Raw genomic sequence first — 23,892 nt, forward strand, 5'->3', positions numbered from 1 at the left:
AAGTGAGAGCACATCAATTAAAAGTAGACTTGAAATGTCATTGAACTTCTCTTTCAAAAACCATTTTGATTTTGCCATCTTACCAATTTACAGTACTTTCTGCTCTCTACCTAGACTTGAACCTATAAAATGAATGAAAAATGCAACTTGAGAATTCTGTGCTGCTCCTGAACTAAGTCAGAATGTTTGTTCATTTGATAAATCTAGCTGTACCTTTGTGTATGCAGTACCAGAAGACTGGAAATCCTAGTATTAGCCTCATGTGTGACATCCACTATGTTCTCCAACTGCTTTTGCCTGACATTCACAAGCTGATACTATTTCTAATTTTACCAAATACTTCCCCCATCCTTGTTGGAATTACATCCTACTGTTTGCAAATTCTAATGCTACAATAGCAATCATGAAACAAAGTAAAATCTGCCTTTGCTGACTGGGAAATAAAAATGGATATAACCCTGAACTGTCTGATTCACCAGGGGTTTTTTGTGTGTGTATGTGTTTCAAAAGAATTAGTTACCTAAAATTTGGCTGAAATAACATTTCTACAGTTTGTCCAAAACTAAAAGACTAAACAAGTCACTTGAAAGAACTGGGGTTTGTCACATACGAGTCTACCAAAAAGTCATTGTTTTACAAATGAAAATCCAGTATCTAAAAAAATCTCAGCAGATAAATCTCTGTTGACAGTATACAGAGAAGTATTTTTTTTTTTACCTTGGAAGTGACCACTTCTTCTGCCTGATTAAAGCACTTAAAAAAGTGTTCCACATCTGTCAGATTACCAAATTCATGACTCATTATTTGTATCACTGTAACACTGCATATACAGAAATAATAAAGGTTTAAAGTTCAAATGTAAGTTCAAAAGCCTAGCTCATTCACACAGGAAAAGATGAAAAAAATCATACTAATGACAATCCTGATCAGAGCTCTCCAACATAAACTGAACACACCTAGAGATGAGAGCAAGCCTCTAGAAAGCGTTCCACATGAGGATCACTCTTCTTTATGACACTTCTTACACATATTTAATCCAAGACAGAAGCAAATATACCCTGAAGTCAAATACCCCAATTGATGCAGATACTCTTCTTTCTTTGCACGTAAAGAAAACAGCACTTCTGTATTTTATATTAATATGTTTAAAAGCACTGTATCAACAGTCCTCAGTACTTGATATGCTCATTCATTTGCAAGTGTAGAATTTACCACTGCCTACACCAACAAGAACTGAAGCAGAAGAACCCCGCATGCACCACTTCCTGGAATACATTAAGATGAGCTACACAACCCTAAGCACTGCAGCTTTCATAGTATTTTGTATGAATTACAGCATCACTGAAGTCTCCCACTGGTGTGCTCTTCCAGTGCCATCTGCTGTGCAGTTAATTTAAACAGCTTAAAAAGAGACACCTCTGGAAATCCTTCTGCCAGGTATTTTGCAACTATAAGCAGACTCTGAACTACGCCATCATACTACCAAAATCTGGTGGCTATGCATGCAGAAATACCAGGAACACACATCTTGAAAATAGGAGATTAAGACCCAGAAAGAGAATGAGATGTTAAGACAGAGAATAATGAGGCAGAATGAAATTCTGACTTGAAGTTTCATCACAAATTTTACACCCTGGAATCTTTAAAATTATGCAAGTTGAGAAAACATCTGCCTCTAGACAAAAACTACCAGATTACCAGACTATTGAGCTGCCACACATCATACACCATCGTCCCCTTTGTCCTTATAAAATAACTCAAAACTGTATTTGTGCACCTCACTTTAAAGCAGAAAGCCATCACGTAGAAATGCAGAATGATTAATGAAGAGAATTAAAGGTAAGAATTAACTTTATAGGCTGCTTCTCAGGAATCTGAAGAGCAGGGTATGCAATCATATATATATTTATTATTACTATGGTGGCACTTATTTGTAAAAGATTATGGAAAAAAAGTGTGTACAAGTCTAATTTGATTATTCAACACTTCAGAGCAGTTTCAGTTTGATGCTATAAATTTTTTTCAATGGACAATAATCATATAGCTCACTCAATGCAGCACTGGTAAAAGTGCATGGACAAAAAGTTTGATTAGTTACATTCAGTACACTCAGCCTTTATCCATTTTTCACAATTTTAGGTTAAGGTCACCAATTTCTCAAGATAAATACAATTAAAAAATGCTGCCAGAATACACTACTATAGAAATAAAACAGCACTAACTTTTATGAGTTAGGACAGAAAACATCATGCTAGAAACATACAGCGAAATACAACTCCTAAAGAATTGTCTTTAAAAACTTCAGTAATTAAATGCCATAACAAAAATATCTTGGAACTATAACTTGCTGATTCAGATAACTTGCTTTCCTAAAAAAAATTCTTACATATTTTCATAAAGGGAAGCAGTAGAGAATTGAACTTCATTTTTTTTATTGCACAGCTGCATTACTCCTGAAAATTCTGACTAGCCATTATAAATATATAATCTTTATTCTTACACTGAATCATAGCAACATATATAATTTATTACTTCGATTTATTGTATTTTTAACATTATTTATATTAGTAACTAAAAACACCTTGAAAGTGAAAAAAGTTTATGCATTCCTGAAGCATGACCAGCAGCAGTTTTTCATTACAGTCAGATAATGAATGCTGGTCTAATTATCTGCAGAAGTATGAGGTTTCATTTCCCTGCTGTCCCCAAATACTTCCCAAAATATATTAATGCATTCCTTGTAAGGGTGTTTCAAAAACAGCATTTTAAATTAACAAAGATTTCAAGTGCTATGTTTTGGAACTTCCTAAGTGTCTAAATTAATTATTAAATCTATTTCTGTAAATTACTAAGAAGCTGATCCCATTGATTTTATTTTAATAATAAAATCAGCACCACTGGAAATTATTTTTTCAAAGTCAGTAGCAGAAAATATTGACTCATGATATTTTCTGCCATGTAGTTGTAGTTTCACTTTATATGAGAACAGAAACTACACAAAATACTCACTAAGAGATATTAACTATCTTTTTCAAACACCACCAGTTTCTGATAGAAGATATACATTAAAGGGCAGTTTTCAGCTCTCTCACTATACATGCCATTAGCATACTGAAGATGCTAAGGTTTTCCTCTTTCTGGGCTTCAAATAAATTCCTATATTATATTACTCTTCAGTATGAGCAATCTTTGAATGAAAAAATCTAAATCCCACTCATATTTTTATAACCTGAAATCAAAAGAAATATGGGGAGATGGTGTAACAGTGTCTTGCTTAATAATGGATTAATATCGTTTAAAGATAAGACTGCAATTTTTTTTACAAGCCCATCCTCTCCTGCATATCTGCTTTTCTAGTGAGTGTGGAGAAGCTCAGATGAACATCTTCATATCAAGCTGGAATAAGGTAAAAAACAAATGAGAAGCTCATCTGTAAGTAGTTTATACTCATAACTATAACTATTGAAGAGTAGCTAAAGTCTTCTATTTTTAAGCTAACTAATGAAAGACCTGAATAGATGTTACTCACCACAAATTTGAACTTTGATGCTTAAGACTTGAACAGCTGATGAAAATGTCAGTTTTGCTAGAGTTAAAATTTAATGGGTATTACACAGATTGCAGTTTAAAACAAAACAAAATACACTTAAACAGTAAGTCATGTAATTTTCCTTTTTTTTTTTTAAATCCTTTTACAGAGCTTTAAGAAAAAACAGTCCATGGGCACTCGTATTCTAATGACATGCAGAGTAACCCTAAATCACTAGTAGCACATTTCAGTGGAAAATGAGCAGGGTACCCCATCAGTAATAAGCAGAAAAGTTGGGTAAAATAGTAAAGAAAACTTGACACATAGGGATTTTTCTACACCACCATTAGTGGAATTAACTGTATACAAAACCAGGAACAGGAGCACGGAAGAAGTTTGCATTCTGTGACTGCCAGCCCCTGGCCTGCTGTTGAAAAAGGATGTCCCTTCACAACTGGATTTCCTTGACTTTTTTTTTTTTTTTTTTTTTTTTTTTTTTTTTTTTTGTCTTTAAACACTACTTTATCCATGGCTGCTTGCAGTAAGACTTGTTCTTCTTTCCCATATTTGGTTACAGGACAGAATATTTCTATCTGATTGGTAGTTTTCCTCAAGGGAGTAACTGAAGAGTGTTAAATGGCATCACTGTTGCTTTATAGTTCATCTGTGTATACAGCATCTTGTAATTTAACTGTAGTAATCTCATTACTACAATAGTCAACAAGGGTTACTAACGTTAACAGTCCTTACCCAGGGTTACTGTCCTGCCTCAAACCAGGACAATTTCCCTTACACAGGGATGGCTGCTTGGGATGCACATCAGCTCCCGAGCTCCCGCAGACAGACACACTAAGCTGATATATTAAACTGAAATCAGCACCAGTTGATACCAGCTGGTATCAGCTCAAGAACACACACAGCATGATGATACCACTGCTTCTGTTGGGAGCAGCAAGCTCTGGGGGAGCAGGGTCGATGACAGCCAGAACAGTAAACCCCTCAGCCACTCCTCCTACTTCTCTAACCAACTGAGAATCAACACCCCGAGAACAAAGCAGACAGCACAAATACCAAAATAAATCACTTTATTTTAACCAGACATCTGATAACAATTTTTTTCAATCTTGCTGAAAAACTACAGAGAAAAAAGAAAGCCACAATTGGCTCTAAGACCCTGATGAAGTAAGAGGAAAACAAGCATAGAAAAACAACCCAATAGATCCATAGATGCCAAGCCACTAAAAAAGGAAAAAGTGAGATATTTTTGCTGAATCACGAGAGAACTCACTGAAGAAATCTGAGGTGTGTAACCCGTGTGAAATGAAACACACAGTGTTTCACAGGACATCACATCCATCAAGTGCAAATAAACCCTTTTCTTTTTTCACACAGCTGTGCAAAAGCAGATGAAGAAGAAGAATAATGCTTAGTCAGGCTCAGTTTTCTTTTCTTGCTATTTCACAAGACTGCAGCAGTCAGCCTTGAAACAGGCTGTATGTCAGCAAAAAGTTTTGGCTTCATATGCAAAGGTTAGATTTCATGGGAGATGATGTCTGAGAATTCCTTCCCGAGTTAGGGTCTGTCCCACTTCTCCAACTTCTCAATTAGCAATAAGGATCAACATCATGTTTCCTAAAAAGGAATAATTTTTAAAACCATTTTGCTGTAAGATTCTGTCAAGTTGCCTATAGAAACCAGTATGCAATTTAGAATAACCAGCTGCCTTTGGCAAGGGACAGATTCTGTGCCTACATAGTCGAGAACAACAAAAGAGTATCTGAAATGAGTATAGTGAAAGCAAAAGGAAGAATGCAAAAGACAATCAGTAAACAAAAAAAAAAAAATCAACATTTTTTGCTTCTTTTCATGGAGAAGTATGCACAAATGCCTAAATCCTGGAACACATGTTAAAAAGAACATAACCTATCTAAATATATGGATGCAGGCACCAAAATCTGATTTTAAATACAGGTCATTTCTGAATCGCAATGCACTTCAAGAAGTAATTTTAGAAATGCTGTCCATCCATTTAAAGCGCAGGCCAGAAAGACAAAAATAATAAACCAGACCATTCTCTCAAAGTGATTCTGTGGACAGCAATATTATGACCATTCTTTTAATATGATGACTAAATGATTCTTTAATATGATAAAATGACTAAATAACATAATTGTGAGAAACAGCCTTCCAGCCCTTCCCAAAAAAGGAAAGAAAACATTTAGCAGACACTCAGCAGCTGAATATTACCACTTCATACTGACTTGTACTGATGTTGGTTTCACTTTCAAAGTTTATGCTGGGCTTCTCAAGCTAGGATTTCTTCAGCAGGGCAGAGAACCACGGTCACTGTGTGCAACTTCCAAATCAAGCAAAGCCAGCTGGAAGGGGCCCACTGCTGACAGATATTTTCATAAGGAGACATAAAACAGGTACCATGAATGATCTCTCCTACAGTGCTATCAGAACAGAAATTCAGCTGCTCAGATCAAACCTCTGCCACCAATCAAATCTACAGTACCCAGGGCACGTACCCAACGAGCAATCCAGAAAGACTCAGTTAATACACGCATGTGCTTGTCTGAATCTAGGAAAACAGCACTAGAAGTGAAGACATTGTGAGAGGAAGGTGGTAAATAAAGGAAAAGTAACATAACAGAAGCCATGTACAGTTATTTCTGCTGATAATTATAAATCTTTACACAGGATTACCACATACTTCAATATACTGGTTGCTGGAATAAACACTTTTTTTTTTTTGAGATTGTTATTCTCCTTAAATTACAAGCTGTTAATTTGTTACAACCATCAAATTTGCTTCTGCCTGTCCAATTCATCTGCTGAGAAAACAAGGAGAGAAGTAGCATTTACACACTTTAGCACCAAGCAAAAAGTATGACTGGTAATGATAATCATCCTTTCCTTAAGGTGCAGCATGAGATACTCTCTTCTTGAGGAGTAGAAATGCAAAATGTTAGCAACACATCAGGAGAGCTATGGAGTCACACGTAGAAAAATCAAAGTTAAACCACCTCACTAGCCACCCAATCTAGCCAACAGGTGACTTCATAGCACCTATTTGTAAAACTGCTACTGGACCAGGAAGTTGTCAACTCCTCAGCTTTCCACTTCCATTTATATTCAGCTGACAGACAAGAAGAAACAAATGGAATTGGTCTTTCATACAAATAACATTCACCTGGCACCAAAGATATGCAAAAACAGCAGCAAAAATCCCACAAATTGCTTTACATTTGTATAATTACTATAAAAATGTGCAAGGAAAAAAACATACCCCATTTTTAAAAATATCACATCAACCTAATTAAGCACATGCTCTTATTCAAGAAATAATCCAAATTTAGTCATCTAATCTATTCCACTAGTAACAAAAGAAATATTGTTAAACTCTAAAAGATAAATTTATTCCATGCCAATTTGCCTAGCATACAGAAGCTGAAGCAAAAGCAGCTGAAACAAGTTTTTAAAATAGAGACTAGCTTGAAAATTCACTGTAGAAACAAAAAGACTCTGCTTTTCCCACATATTAAGCATATTCACATTCTACAGCTGGAAGTAAGATGCATTTTCCTGTTTTTCAGCTTCTCTAGAAGGCCCACACAAAGAATGCACTGTGGTCTTAAACCACCCTTGTAGCTACCATTCTGCCTTGGACCTCACAACCAAAGATGACTACACCTGTAGCTTCAAATTAACCTCAGCTGGGTTGGTTTCTGACTTGGGCTGAATTGCCCTTTACATTCATATGCCCAGGTAGGTTCACCAAGTCCTTTGCAGATATCACCTCCAAAGGAGGGAGTGATTAAGTGAACACATTTATTGCCTGAGGGGAAAAAGAGCACAGTGCCTTGATTACAGAGAAATAAAAGTGGCAACGTCTATACCATAGCATCCATACTGCACTCACACATGGAGAGAAGTTTTCAAGCATGCTGAGGAGGAAGAAGCAGGTAGCAAGGACATTCCTCAGAAACAGGGAGGGGAAGAGACTGACTGGCCACTGGTTTGGGACTTTCCACACTGAATTATGAGAGAGACAGAAATACTATGTATTTTCTACACAAATGTCACTAAAAACCCGCCCTTATCATCTAGACCATGAATAAGCATTTAATGCCTAATACTTGCCTCATATCAAGGCATTCAGGAGCCATACAATTCAAAGATTTAATAAGTTTCAAACCCATAGAGACTCCTGCTTCCATGGCTTCTCTTTTTTTATGCACATTTAAATCAGTTGGAACCTTTGATTTCTTATAGTGGAAAATTCAGACAGATTGCAAACACTGACAACTGATACGCTCATTTCCCAGGTGTGCAAGGTGAGAGAAATCTCATTTTTTGTGAAATGCACACAAATTTCAATAATCCTTTTTTTTATTTTTTTTTTTAAAGATGGTGACATTTTTCCAAAGTAATCACAGAACCATAGAATGGGTTTGGGCTGGAAAGGACTTTTAAAAGTCATTCAACTCCCTTGCAGTGAACAGGGACATCTTCAACTAGATTAGTATGTTGAAAGCACCTTCCAATCTCACCTGTAATGGTTCCAGGGATGGGGCTTCTACTACTTCTCAGGAAAACCCTTTCCAGTGTTTCACCACCTACATTGTAAACAAATTTCATCCTTATAACTACTCTAATTCTACCCTCTTTTAGTTTAAAACCACTACCCCTGTCCTGTCACTACAGTCCCTGCTAAAACATTTGTCTTCATCTTTCTTATGGGCCTCCTTTAGGTACTGAACGACTGCCATTAAGTTCCACCCCAGATCCTTCTCTTTTCCTGGCTGAACAATGTCAACTCTCACAGCCTTTCCTCACAGGAGTTGTTCTATCCCTCATTTTTGCAGCCCTCCTTTGGACCCACTCCAACAGGTCCATGTCTTCCCTGTACTAAGGACTCCAGACCTGGACACAGCACTCCTGGTGGGGTCTCACAGTGATGTAGAGGGGGGAGAATCACCTCCCTCAACCTGCTGGCCATAATTCTTTTGATGCAGTCCTGGATGCAGCTGGACTTCTGGGATGCAAGTGTGAATTGCCAGCTCCTGTCCAGCTTTTCACAGAATCATCAGAGCTGGACAGAACCTCTAAAGATCATCTAGTTCAAACCCCTTGATAAAGCAGAACTGCATCTTACATGGGGATTGCATCCAGGCAGGTTTTGAATGTCTCCAGAGAAGAGTCCACAACCTCTCTGGACAGCCTGATCCAATGCTTTGTCACTCACAATAAAGTTTTTTCCTCGTGTTTAGATGGAACTTGGTGTGCTGCAGCTTCTGCCCATTGCCCCTTTTCCTGTGGCTGGGCATTACTGAAAGAGTGGCTCTATCCTCATAACAGCCAACTTTTAGGTATTTATAGTAATTGACAAGGTCTCCTCTTAGTCTTCTCCTCTCCAGGCTAAACAGTCCCAGCTCTCTCAACCTTTCCTCTTAAGGGAGATGCTCCACTCCCCCAGATGCCTTCTGCTGGATTCTCTCCAGTAGTTCTCTGTCTCTCTTGAACTGGGCAGCCCAGAACTGTACACAGTATTCCAGATGTGGCCTCACCAGAGCAGAATAGATGGGGAGGAATTTCATACACCAGTATTCCCAAGTCCTTCTTCTCAGGGCTGCTCCAAATCCCTGCACCCCTTATCCTGTACTAATACACGAGATTGCCCTGACCCATGTGCAGGACCTTACACTTGTCCTTGCTGAATTTCATGAAGTTCACACAGGCCCACTTCCCAAGCTTGTTCAGGTTGCTCTGCATGGCATTCCTTGGGTATTGCAACCATTTCACACAGCTTGGTGCCATCAGCAAACTTGCTGAGAGTGTACTCAATCCCACTAAGATATGAAACAGTACTACTCCCAATATAGCTCCATGAAAGACACCACTCCTCACTGGTCTCCCTCTGGAAAACGAGTCACTGACCATTACCCTCTGGATGCTTTCATCCAACCAATTGATCTTCCAACCAGCAAATCCGTATCTCTCCACCTTAGAGAGAAGGATCTGGGGACTGTGCCAAAGGCCTTACAGAAGCCCAGACAGATGACACACATAGCTCTCCCCTTGTCCACTGATGTAGTCTCCCCATTACAAAAGGCCATGAGGTTGGTCAGAGCCTTGAAGAGGCCATGCTGAATATCTCAAATTACTTCCCTGTCCTCCATCTGCATTGGCATAGCTTCTAGGAGGATTTATTCCATGATCTGACAGCTGAGTAGTTCCCAGGGTCCTCCTTTCAGCCCTTTTTAAAAATGGGTACAATTGTTTCTCTTTTTGTAGTCACAGGAGACTCCACCTGACTGCCACTTTTCAAATATCCTGGAAAGTTGCTTGGCAACTACAACATTCAGCTTCTTCAGGACACTGGGATGGATCTTGCTAAGACCCATAAACTTAATTCAGGTTCCTCGGGTGGTCATGAACTTGATCCAACTGTTTTACTGCAAATGCACCACTAGCATAAACATAACATGGATAACATAAAAGTACATGTACCCATTCAGTATAAGACACTGAAAGAAAAACAGACATTCAGTGAGAGTACCTGGGACAAAAAGACACTGGTTTAATTTAAATAATAAATTATTTTGGTCAGTCAAGGATTTCCCAGTTCTTGAAATAAAAACAACTAGATAAAAACTGTAATACAGTATCTCATATAAAGTCCAGGCAACTACTCTATAAATTGAGTTCCCTAGTCACTTTTCAAAAGTTCAGACTTGAACTCAAGTCCAAAGACTAATAATTTATTTCATCATTGCTTCCTATAGAAACAAAGCTCCAAAGAGCAAAGCTCTTCCTTTCTGTATTACCCCTCAGCCCCTTCCAGGCTTTCCAGAAAAGTTTTATCAAATAAACAGAAAGGTGGTATCCCAACGGGGGAAGCAGACATAGAAAAAATAATATATTCTTATATTTTAAAAAATCCAAGCCATCGACATTTCTAAACACAGGAAAAGCTTTCTCTGGAGTTAAAAAGTATCTCCAAAACTACAGAGAAAAGTGGTGTCAAACAACTCCACTGATGAGAGATATGTTTCACAAAAACTGTTTCATTGTAACAGAAAAATATTTACCACCAACCTTCAAGACACAAAGTGTTTTCCAACTGTGATTTTGTTTTATATTTCTGATCAAAAGTTAAAAAGAGAAAGGCTTAGGTGATACTTTTTATATCACTGTGGTAAATCATTAGGAAAATGTATTAGAAATTTAAAACATTTTCTATCAATCATATTTATTCAAAATTTGAGAATCCTTATTTCTGAACTGGTAAGTAAGTTTCACTAGCAATTTTACTTTCTTGAAAATTTAAAATATAATCACTAAAGTAATCATGGACAAAGTCTACCGGTGAGTAAAATTGTATGTTTTGCCTCTTGAACAACAGCATACTGAGAAAAATAATTTTATATCCTTTACCAGAACTGTTTCTATGGGAAAGATAGGTAATTTGATTAACGTTTAAAGTTCAAGAAGTCAGAAGTTAATAAAAGCCAGAAGAGCTGCCTGAGCAATTCTTTCTTGCCTCACATGGGGGACAAAAATGTTTCTATTTATTCTACTCTCTAACACCCTTTAAAATCTATGTTCCCATCATTTACATACAGTATACTAATTGAACTCCAAATTTCAGAGCTCACACAGAATTATTACCTTCATTAAGGAATTTTTTTGCAGTCTTTATATCTGACACTTAAATGTTCATGCACAGATACTCAATGCTCTACATTCAACACTTCAAGAAACAGAACACAGAGTGCTCAATTTTCATTCTAGATGGATTAATAAACTGAATAATATGCACTGCCAGTCCAAATAAAAGTCATTCAGTTCTGAAACCTGAATTCTGAATTTTCATAACGTGGAGTGATTTCAGGTGGTGGAGATTGTTTGGGTTTTGAGTACATACAAACTTGAATTTGACATCTCCCCCATCTCTCCATGTGAGCATAAGATGGCAACAGAACCAGATGAGTCTGACTCCAGTAGCTGGCTGCAACAGCAAATTGTCTCCTATTGAAGGAGATCATTTAAAGCTTGTGGTCCTTTCCAGGGAGGTGCTGCCAATGGAGGAGCATTTTTAGTCCCATTGCTTCATTTAGGAAAGCAGTAAGCAAATGAATTGCACATGTTTAAGCAGAGAGAAGTATCAGGTAGCTGGATGAGTAGAAGACCCATCAGTGGTTTATACCTAAAGCAGGAGGGGGGACACAAATGAAACTAAGCCCCCCTAAAAAACAACCCACAAAAATAAATGAAACAAAAAAAACAAACAACAAAAAAACCCAAATACTCTTCAAGGTTAGTTCTAAACCATTAATGAAAGTGCAACCTATAAAGAAAGTAAATTCAGACTAACAAATAGAGCAGAATATTTCAGCCCAGAGTTCAAGTTTTATTTGATACAAACTCTAAGTCTCCTAAACTGCTGCCTCCAGCAAGGCATGAAGTATTCTCACAACCCCTACCACATTTTGCTTGCAACACACATAATATGAGGTTGATGGCCTGCTTTCCAAAAATATAATTCAAAGCAAAGTACGTTTTGACAGACTGCAAAGGTCAGAACTACAGCCAGTCTTACCTAGAACAGACAAAAAAAAGTTCTTTGCTAAGTTCTATAACATTATCTGAAAAATTTTATTAATAACTCCTCTCCAAGTGAATATTTCTTTCTCACACTGTTAATAGGAAGGCTTTCTCCATACAATAGTTACCAAATAGATTTGTAGCTCCATCTTCATTGTCTTTAAGCACCTATAGTTTAAGACTCAAAGATCCACATAACCCAGAAAAAAAATGTTTTGCAATGTTTAAGTACCTTACCCAATCTTGTTGGATATATGCAAATCATAACATTAAGTATTCCAAAAGGTTTGTGTAACTTTGTATTTTTTAAACCAATGTTTTTTTTTTCTGAAATAGAAATTAAAACTTCAAGTGACATAGAACCTCATACTGATGAAGAAAGCACACCATTTTCTGCTGCTACTACATAAAATGATTTTATTTCTATAGAGACAAGGTAATAAACACTGAAAAAGTCAAACAGTGGCAGCCAAAAGTTAGTAAAACTAAGAAGCAACTTAATCTGCAAAAGTAAAAAAAAAAAAAAAAGTCATGTTAATCTAATTTTATAAACCACTAGAATTTAAACTAGTGATTCATTAGGCTGGATTTATTTTGCATATTCTGAAGTGAGAGAAAAAAACATCACTTCTAAGAAATACAAAATTAAATTGCCTTTCAAGAATTAATCTGAAACTAAGTCCAAGTCTATTCCCCCTTTATTTCTACTTAAATAAAATCATAAAACTATAGCTTTGATAATATTTGATAATCACACAAGCTCACTATTGCCTGCATAGCAATTTGTCAGTACTTCAATCATTGTGTAAAGCTCCTCTAAACACAACCAAATTTGGAGGGGGTGGCAGAGGGAAAAAAATTGCATGTGGGTGGAAGTCTCACTAACTCTTCCGAAACTAAGTGCTGAAAGACAGATTATTTTAACATAGCTACTCACATTAACCTTGATGAACTGATTCCCAAGTAAAACAATAACACAGTATTTGAAGCTTCGCTACTGATTCTGAAATCAGTTTCAGAATCTTCGGGATCAGAAAATGTGTTTCACACAAGACAGCTACAGAAGGGTCATGTACTACCAGTTTTCTTAGGAACACAGCATGCAAAAACAAAAGTGAAGATGGCTCATAATTATGTTCTCTTTTTCACCACGATGAGTCCGAATCATTTTTATTGCAGTCCTTATTTCAATACGCTGTATTTCCAGTATCTTCAGCATTTTACTTCCTCCCTTTGATGCTATTTGATTTACAAGCTAAACAAAGCTGAGGCAATTTTAAAGCCGCCTGAGAGGATAAATCCTTAAGAACAAAACAACTGAATATGAGCCTTCCAAACTGTTGTGATTAGATGAATATTCTTCAACTTAAAGAAAGTCAGTATCTGTATCAAAACACATAGAGGTAAAACAGTTTAGGATCACTGTCAACCTCAAATCAGACCAATTTTATGCACAGATTGTCAAACAACATCAGCTACTGAAGGCCAGCCTCTAATGGTCAGTAAGCCAGGTCTGATGAAATAGAAAGTAGGACTTATTTTACAAACAAGGCAGCACAACACAACAAACCAGAGGGAAAAAAAACCCACAAAACAAAATCAGACGCAACCAAACCAACACCAAACCCACCAAAATAAACAAAACAACTAAAAAAGGGGGAGGGGGAAAGAAAAACAAAAAATAGCAACAAAAAAAACAAAACAACAACAAAAAAAATCAAACAAAAAAGACAAAAATAAAAAACCCACAAAAAACAACAACAAAAGAGGACTTCTTTCCTCTTTTTGTTTAAAGATTGGGGGTTCTTCAGTCAGGTGGGGGCCCAAGAGGAAAGCTTCTTTTCCTCTCAGAGTACCTACTGTAATTAAGCTGCTGCCCCTGGAATGCAATCCAGCAGCAGAACTTGGATGAGTTGAGCAGAAGTCAAACCCAGTTTGGTGGTCCCCCACACAAATGGCCTGGCTGCTCCTCCAAGTTCCTGCCACCCACTGCAGAGAGTAATCCAACTTCTGCATTTGGGAAAGTGAGAATGTAAAACACATCTCATTTAAAATATTTCCCTTCCCATTTTCCCTGGCAGAAGGCCCAATAAGAACAAAGAGTAAACTAATTATCTTCTTTATGGTTTAAAGCCTCTCCATATATGGGAAAGAGAAGACATGGCTGTGCTCAAAGTACTATCACATACACAAGGGGTAAACACACCTGTACAGAGTGTTATCATCATCTGATCTCACAGAATTACTTTACCATTCTGCTTGCCTTAAAACAGGAGGTGAAACATTAAATAGGTTTTCTAAATTGACAGTCTTTTTAAGACCAGAGGGTGGTTTCAAGAAGGCACGTACATTAGCACTGTACAACAGCTAGTGAAATGACCAGAATGGGAACAGAATTTTGACTGTATGCTTGGACATTTTTTTAATTAAGTCCCCATCTGTAAGTATAAAACCTTTTTACAGGACTACACCAGTTCTGAAAAGCTTACTGTACATGCAAATTTTCCAATTTTGGGTCAAAACCAGAGACTCTTAATTATTTATGCTTAAGATGAGAAACTTTTTTTTCCTCCTACACCTACACTCTAATCACCTGCAGACACAAACATCTCACTACCCCAACCAGCATGTCTGATGGAGAATATTTTAGTTATTTTAGACAGACACTGTTCTGTCCTGATGCATACTGGAAGGCTTTCAGGCTTATTTTTTATTTGGGGGTGGTGGCAGTTGTGGGTTTAAATAATGTTCCACACCAGCAGAAAATAATTTTTCACACAGCACTAAAAAATGTGATCTTGCTAATATTCAGTCCCAACCCAGGAAAGATTAATTAACTGTGAGAAGTCATTTAAATCAAGGGGACTGCTCATGGTACATTATGTTTAGCTAGCACACGAAGAACTGAGGACCTTCACTGAGCAACTTCACATCAGTGTGTAAATTCTCACATGCAGGATCAAAGACAAAATTTTCATATATGAAGTAATACACTTTATGAGAGTTACACAAACTCGAAATACTTATGATAGCTATCTTCAGAGTAAGGTCGAATTTCTGCAGACCCAGGAGGTCAGAAGCACTGCTGCAAAAGCTAGAGAATTTTGAAAGCTCAAGCATTAAAAAAAATTAACATGTACTTGCACACAGACTGTTCTCCTGTTCTCTTTGACATACACTTAAACTTCTGTAGACTATAAAATGTGTTAGTCTAATTTCTGAAAATAAGAATAGACACATACTTCTCAATGCTGAAACATAGAATTTCTGTTCCTGTTTTCCATGTCAATATTTAAACTACTGACGATTCCAAACAGCACTTTGTTGTGTTTTTTTGCAATTACAGGACATCTGAGTCATTACTGATGTAACAACTTCCCCTCACCATCTTCTTTTGACCATTACTGGACTAGATACGAATAAGACTACAGCACTGGTCAGTATAGACACTCTTACCCCTTCAGTAAGGAACTGTGGAATATTTCCACTTACATGTAAGTATTTTCCCAAGTAACTAGATTTTTTGCACAAAATCATGCCAAAGGCCTGTGCCTAATCCTTCATTAATTCTCAACATTACTTACTTCTAGCCCACAGCTCTCTTCCTTTCAAAAGTGGAGAAAAGTCAGTTTCAGAAAGCACTGTATCAGCATTGGTTTGGCCTCTGTTTTCCACTGAAGAGAGAACAGGGGGGAGAAGGAAAAAAAAAAAAGCCACCAGATACCTATCCTTACTCAGACCCAGACTTAAAATCTTACACATAACCTATCTACTCATATCCCTGAATGCACAAACCAACTATTATGGACTTGGTCTCCTCAGGCTGACCAAAATTCCAGCCTGGAAAACTTCCCCAGCACAAGTTTTACCTAAACCAGTGCCAGCACAAGCAGCTTCTGTTCAGTGAATCCAGTGAGAATTCCTCAGTTGCCCAGTTCCCACCAGCTCCTAAATGAAGAGAGTCATCCTGAAAAGCTGTCTACCTTGTTTTTGGAGCACAGCTTCCACAAATCTTATCCTAGAAGATTTCCTGTAATCAAAAACATTTGCCCTGATGTTACTCATCCCAATTTCACTGTTTCAGTTATTAAACCTCCTCATCTAACTACTTGATTACCAACCAAGAGATTCCAAGGGCATTAAAACCCCTCACTGATGTGAAAAACACACTCAACTTCATAGCTTGTAACTGCCCAGTTTTATATCACTTACTAAAGCAAAGTGAGGGTAGATAGGATTCCCTAAATCAGAAGGAACCCAAAAAGCTTGACCACAGTCTTAAGAGACATCTTTGGATCAAATGAATATGCTTCAGAAATGTTTGGAGTAGCCTACTAATCTGTTCTCAACCTATCTGAGGAATGCAGACTGCTTTAGAGAAGGAAAAACAATCACCTACTCAAGACTCCTACAAACTGCTGTTTTAGCACATTTACCAGAGAACGTCAAGATTAATAAAGAATAAAACTACTCAAGAAAAACAGAGATCACGCACTGTAAACCCAAGATTGATTGGAACCTCAATTCCAACTATTTGGCCATCAAGAGTAGCACTTCATGTATTAAGTACTACAGAATATGCTGGAGTAACAATATGAAAGGTCTTGTTCTGCAGTCTCAAATCTTAACATTTATCTAATTATCACCTAGTTGCATTAACCATATTAGCTCAAGACAATCAAAACCTTGCAAAAGTCCTCTTATAGATCAGGATCATATACCATGCAAGTTGAAAATACAAATATAGTTGCTGGTTATACACTGCACTGAAAAGCAAAGAAAAATATCAGTCATATGACTCACCTAACAATATTTCCATTTCTTAACCAGAGGCCACTCAATAAACTCTGAAAAAAACCAGTAACATCTACAATTTATATTCACTAGCAGAGAAAATTAATTCAAAAATTCCACAGCAGTTTACAGAAAAATTATTTCATGTTTATAACAAAAACCCCACATACTTTAGAAACCTGAGTTTGTATTTTAAACTGCCAAACTAATGCACTTGGCAGATTCAAAAAAAAAAAAAAAAAAAAATTTCACATAAGACAGGAAGCCTCTCCTGCCCTGCATCTCCTATATATATATATCATAGGAAGCAATGTTTGGGAGCAGCACCTAGACAGCAATGCCTATACACAGCATCCTTAGGTTGCAAGCAATATTGTTTTCTTATTCCTTTAATGGAATTTTGAAGTCAGAGACAGAACAAGTCAGTCAATGTACCTGCATCCAAGCTAAACAAATACAGACTTATCTTTAACTTGCATACTTTTCTTGGTGATGTAGCAATCAAGGAACATTTTTTTAGGTAAGGTGGCTTACACCCTTGTCATAAATGATGTCAGCTGAGTTCCTCAGAGTCCAAAGTGTTATGTGTATGGTTAAGGACACAGAAAAAGGGCCAATAGTTTCCAGAGCATTTTATCTTAATATTTTCCTGAGAAAATTTCATGACAGATAACAGTTTAATTACATTTTTAAAGATCTTAATATAGGTCCTTAAATCTACATTACAGGCTCAACTGAACAACATTCAGATTTGCAAAGCTATGCATCTCAAAACTAGCTAAAATTATTCAGAGTTGCACAGGCTTGTATGCCTGTATATGACAAAAGCAGGAGTCAAAAGACCATGAAAACTGGTAGAAGAAAAAAATTGAACCAATTTCTATTTAAGTGAGCTTAAGAAATCAGAGAGCTGAACTTCAAACACTGATCTGAAAGTTCAATTCTCACAATAAGCAGGCTAAGGTTCTGCTTCATGTTGTATTTTCAAATTCAGACTGTGTAGACTCTAGCAAAGTTTGTTTAATCTACATATTTGATGAATTAGACAACACTTTACACACAGTCAGCTTTCCATTTTCATCTGGAGCAATAATTCAAGGCCAGCTTGGTTTTGGTTTGGTTTTAACTACCAGGAAAGGCTGAAGTAGGTGACTTGTTTTGTTTCAATAGCTTAAGATAATTCAGTATCTGGGGAAAAAAAACATGCAACAGAAAACCTCAAAGGTACAAGTTTTTAAATATTTGTTTCAAAACTAGTTTAACTATTTTTAAAGCAGGAATTTATCCCTTTTACATAGTATAAAGTTATAATTCAGAAATAAACTATTTCTAGAGGAAAAAGCAAAAATAATAAATGAAGGAGTCTACTGTGTGTAATGAATCTCCCCTCTGCTGCATCAGAAGCATACTTGACTGGCATAAAGCTGTTTTTCAAACATGGACAATAAATAGCCCAGTACAAGCACAACCTCCTTTCTAAAAACATACTGCTGTATGTAGCTTGCCACATGAAATCTTCAAGGAAAATGTTCAGTACTCTTTTTTAAAGGATACTTCCTTGTCTACTACTACTACTACTACACTACTATACTATCAGGAGGCACTGGGACAGAAGCTGTAAGAAGTTGGGAGCTTTACATCGAGCACATCTAGTGCCTCAAAAGACTGACATGGATGTCAAAAAAAGTAAGTGCACCCCATGAAATTAAGATTTTGGCACAAGCATAAGAAAAACTAGCATTACCAGATATTGTTATTTCTCTTTAACAAAACAAATGAAACAAAAAAACAAGTATCAAAATTCTGTATTCCTTTGTTGAATCCTTTACACTACAAATTATGATTAAATTGCCTAAAAAATCTCAACTCTGCTTTTCAATCCTAATCCTATCCAATTTATGACAAATACTTTAGCATTTAGATTAATAAATTGGATTACATTTACTTTTATACAACTTGTATCTCATTTTCCTCCTTGGAGCATCACAACTTCTTGAGATATCCCCTCCAATTCATTGCTGACACACATTAAAGCACTTTAAGCAAAATGCTGAGACACACCAGCAGAGAAGAGTCACCTTTCTATCTACTTTATGTTATTACTCACCTCCCTACAACACATCTTACTACAAAAATACTACTATAATAGTGGAGTGGATGCCCAGAAGGACAATAAACCAACAGCAAATAAGGCATTTCAGCAAGGGACTACCCTGTACTGTGGCCTCAGTTTTGCCAGCAATAGTGGAGCAAGCACATAGTGAATTCAAGGCAACACTAGGAGATGAAGACTTTCAAATGTTTGTGTTCAAGTTACAGTGACTATAGAAGATTTCAGAAGAAAGAAAGAAAGAATTAACTTTCTTCTATAAGAAAAACTCTTAAATAAGATTTCAGTATCTCACTCCACCACTTCACAGCACTACATAAAGAGAGTTATGATGTGTATTCTACTTGCAGAACAATGTGGACCAGAATTCACTTCTTCAAACGGTACCTCACAGAGTAACCCAAGTGTTTGACTGACCTACTTCACAATCTAGGATCAAAGAAATCAACAGCACAGTATAACAATATACATCTTTTTTTAGTTAGGTTCTCAGAACATTTAGGATTATCCACCAGGTTTCCTGAATTCACATGAATACTTTCACACTGCACACATGCATTGTGATGAAGAGACACTCACAAACTCTGGAAGCACCACAGTGCTGCTTCCTTACTATGCATGTGGCCTCCTAGGCAGTTAGAAAATGCTGCTCTCCCTATGTAATACTACACTGTGACCACTCTTACTTTCAAGTAATAAGGCCTTATTTCATTGAATTTTCACTTTTAAAAAACTACTTAAATCTTTAAACTCAGGATATAGGGAATATATGCTTAATTAAGCATACAACAGGTGTAAAAGCTCAGTTCCAAACAGAGTACAATGCCACAAAACCAAGAAATAGATAATGGGAAGTGAAGACTCTATTCAAGTACTACTCAACACTTGATGAAAACCAGCATTTTGAAAAAGCTGAAATTTGCCTTTTGGAAGTTACACAGAAAACTGTGAGCTACAATTACTCTCTGACTACAGAAGACTCCAAAAATACCTACACATTCTTCAGTGGTTTAAAGTCTTCCGACCAAGCTAGGTAATAGATTTCGTAACCATAATGAAGCTTCCATATTTTCTACAATCCAAATATGTGTTTAATACTTAAGAAAAAAAAACAAACAGCACTATTTTTTCCATCCAAAGCATAAATGCAGATTCATTATTCCTCCAGCACCTGTGCAGACCACACTCCTAAAAGACAGGAGGCCTGGAGCAGGCACTTTTCTAACTACAGGTGTATCAAGAGTCTGAACATGGCATAAACATTCCTGGCAGGTAGGAATGAGGGGTTGGGACCTAATGGTGAAAGGGCACAAGAATTTAGTAACTGGAAGCTCTTCCTGGCTGAAGCGTCCTCTGCAGCCAACCTCCTTATCAGAGTAACTTCCTCCACATACACACAAATTTGTGTTCCAAGCTAATTTGATTTTGGAAACACTGCAAGAGGAAAGACTAAAGGAGACAGAAAGACACAGCCAAATCACCTCACATCAAAGAAGCATCATCCTCTGCACCTCTTATAACCTCGGTGTTTCGAGAAGGCTTTTCTCTTAAGCAAACGGGTCGGAATGAGCCAGGACCGGCTGTTTTCTGAGAGAAGTGGCACCATTAGGGAAAAAGAATGCGAGAAGCACCTTCAAGAACAATGAAAACTGGTAAAGTTTGAGGGTTGGTGTTATTTTCCCTCTGTTAGAGTCAAGTTTTTGCAGTGCCGTCCGTCACGGAAAGCAGCCTTACCCTCGCTCGCCTCGCCGGGAGCCCTTGGCGCACCTTCCCTCACCTCACGACACCCCAGGCCCCTCCACCGCACAAGCCCCCAAGCTGCCACCTCCGGATCCCCTCCTTCCCGGAGAGGGAAGCCTAAAACTGAAGGCAGGTTTCGGGCAGAGTGGGGAGAAATCAGCTTAATTCACCGCCCGCCCGATAATGGCAGGGGTAGGAACAGGGTGCATTTGGGCAGCGGATCGGGAGGGGGTGGGGAGGAAGGGAAGAGAACGGAACCGGCGGGCCCCACCGCCGTGCCCGGTGGGGGCGAGAGGCCGGTCCCGGCACTCTCCTGTCACCGTGGGGGTTGGGCAGAGCCTCGGTGGCCCGGGCCCGGCGCTCTTCTCCGCCTGCCCGCCTGCCTTGCAGGCCGCGCCGCGGCCCCGGTGCCTCCGCAGGGCCTGGCGCCGCCGCAGGCTCGGGAAGCCGAGCGAACAAAGGGAGAGGAGGCCGGGGCCAGAGCCGCGGCTCGGGAGAAGAGCAGCGGGCAAGCCGCGAACCGCGCTGTCCCCCATCCCCCGGCGCTCCCTCCGCCCCACCAGCTCTCCGCGGCCATCAGGGGAAAGACGGGGGGGAGACGGGCCGCGGCGCGCCCGTTGCCCCGGGGACGCTCACCCAACGGAGGCCGCGGTGTCCCGCTGCCGGCGCGGGCCTCTCGGCGGCGCGGACCGGCCTGCGCCGGCATCCAGGCTCGGCGGCGAGCAGCCTCCCGGGGCGGCGGAGCGGGACTCACCGAAGGGGAGGAGGAGGAGGAGCTGCTGGCGCTGCTGTTTGCTTTTGCGAGGCCCGGCTTCGGCTCCCTCCCTCGCCGTGCCGCCGCCTCCCTGTTCCTGGCGCCGCCGCCGTTTCCTCCGCCTCCTCTGCCCCCACCCCTCCGTCCTCGGAGGGGCGCACGGGGGTGGCGAGCCCGCGATGGCCGCCGCCTGCTGCAGGCACAAGGAGAGGCTGCGGCACCCGGGCACAGCCCGGCGGGGACAGCGGTGCCCTGGACACCCTCGCTCCGTCTCTCCGCCTTCCCGGTTGTCCCGGCCGCTCGGCGACGGCCACCGGTCCTCTGCGGCCCCCCTACCCCGCGGCACCGGGACCCCTTCACTTCCCCGGCTCCGGGCTGCTTTTCCCCGGGCTCGCTCGGCGGGAAGCGGCTGGTAGCCGCGCTGGGAGAGAGGCGGTGGGGCTTTGTTAGTCCCTGGGACCTTCCTCCCACCCCCCGTGCTGCGGGTTTTAACCCGCATCAGCTTTTACAGAAGCCGATGCATGAAGTTCGGAGGGAGCTACTCCCTCACGGTTCTGTAGGCGAGGGGCCGCACAGCGGGACGGGCTCCCCGGAACCAGACAGTCGCTCCTCGTAGGGGTGCTGGGTCGGGCTGGGCCGGGCCTGCGACTGTCCCGCCGGGAGGTACCAGTCCCCCGCCGTGCTGAGGAGGGAGAGAGGTGGTCTCCCCTCTTTTTCATTTTCTCCTGCACCTCCCTTGGAATGAGCCCTATGCGTGAGGGGAAAAAACAAAATAAAGAAAAACGAGACAAAAAAAGCAAAACCAAAAAAACCCCCAACCCACCAGACTGTTTTTCTTTTCATGTCTAAAGAAAAGTGTCATTAAACTCCAGCTACATCACCTGTGCTGGAGAAACTTAAGCCAAGCAGGAGGTTTCTTTCCTTGCTCGTCGCTTTTTTTTGTTTTTTTTTTTTTTATAAAAAAAAAAACCACAAAAAAACAAAAGCTGTTCTTAAGTCTGGATGTGCAAGATTGACAGAAGAGACTGGGAAGGGCGAAGAATTAAAATCTGTGGTCCATAGGGTCTCTCAAAAGTTGTCATAAGTCATGTTTGCTGGCAGATGTGAAGCTGGTAAAATATTGCTTTCTTTTCCTTCTTGTGGTCTATAACTGATGCAAATCGAGAACCTGATCTGCAAAGATATGGATAAGATATGCATAATTTGCTTACCTGTGTAATCATCTGAGAGCCAGTGAGATTATTTGTATGATTTGTTATGCAGCTACTTCAGTGATACCAAGATTAAAAAGAAATCACAGTCTCACACGATTGTGAGCACATTCATGAACATTCTCCCTGAATTCTTCTACTGAAATAAAAACTATTCATGGGTTAAGGTCAGTAAATTGTTTAATTGATGAAGTTATTTGAGGTCAGAATATGTCCTGATTGCATTTACATTTTTATATCTCATGTATTTACTGAGAATTAAAGGCTTTTTTTGAGTCTTATCCAAGACATGTCAATTTTAGGTGTCTACCTCAGTTGCCGGCAGGCCAAGACCTTTTAAGGAGATGATGACTGTAGTAGGAATTGCACAATGTAGTTATTTTTTTCAAATACAAAGTACAGCTTTTTCATGTATAACATATCTAGAATGAATTATGGTTTTGTTGAGTATTTTATATCTAAACTGTTTGTTTTACAATTAGGATTACATGTTATCAGTGGAATAACAAAGAGCTAAGATCAGCTCCAAGTGGATCATTCAGGAAAACATACGCTTATGGAGTGATAATTCTTGCTAGTAAAATAAACACTGTATGAAAAATACAAGTGACTTTTTAAGTTAGGGGAGGGAGGGAAAGGAGAGAGGTGAAAGGTGAGAGGGGAGAGGGGAGAGGAAGGGAGGGAGGGGGAGAGGGAGAGGGAGAGGGAGAGGGAGAGGGAGGGAGGGAGGGAGGGAGGGAGGGAGGGAGGGAGGAGGGAGGGAGGGAGGAGGGAGGGAGGGAGGGAGGGAGGGAGGGAGGGAGGGAGGGAGGAGGGAGGGAGGGAGGAAGGAGGGAGGGAGGGAGGAAGGAAGGAAGGAAGGAAGGAAGGAAGGAAGGAAGGAAGGAAGGAAGGAAGGAAGGAAGGAAGGAAGGAAGGAAGGAAGGAAGGAAGGAAGGAAGGAAGGAAGGAAGGAAGGAAGGAAGGAAGGAAGGAAGGAAGGAAGGAAGGAAGGAAGGAAGGAAGGAAGGAAGGAAGGAAGGAAGGAAGGAAGGAAGGAAGGAAGGAAGGAAGGAAGGAAGGACTTCTCAAGGAAGTTTGGTTATTTTTTTTTATTTTGTATGTTTTCTTCTTTTGCTACATACATTTGGATGAGTCATTT

The 23,892-nt window shown here is 39.5% G+C and overlaps 1 protein-coding gene across 7 annotated transcripts in view; it reads right to left on the bottom strand.

Moving 5' to 3' along the window:
* The window catches only part of SOCS6 (suppressor of cytokine signaling 6), a 30,050-nt gene extending 8,341 nt beyond the window's left edge, over positions 1–21,709 (bottom strand). Inside the window, exons 1-4 of one of the 7 annotated variants that reach the window (XR_003987260.1) lie at positions 21,423–21,517; positions 6,061–6,127; positions 5,791–5,921; positions 4,721–5,161 (exon numbers count right to left, since the gene is read on the bottom strand). The gene's annotated coding sequence lies outside the window, so the exon portion shown is untranslated. Of the gene's footprint in view, positions 1–4,720; positions 5,162–5,790; positions 5,925–6,060; positions 6,128–20,527; positions 20,634–21,422; positions 21,518–21,540 lie in introns of those variants that run through there. The other 6 variants (XR_003987261.1, XR_003987258.1, XR_003987259.1 and 3 more) reach the window with 6 other exon arrangements.
* Between the last annotated feature and the right edge of the window lie 2,183 nt (positions 21,710–23,892).

The sequence above is a fragment of the Calypte anna genome, chromosome 2 (assembly GCF_003957555.1).
Source record: "Calypte anna isolate BGI_N300 chromosome 2, bCalAnn1_v1.p, whole genome shotgun sequence".
Classification (NCBI taxonomy): Eukaryota; Metazoa; Chordata; class Aves; order Apodiformes; family Trochilidae; genus Calypte; species Calypte anna.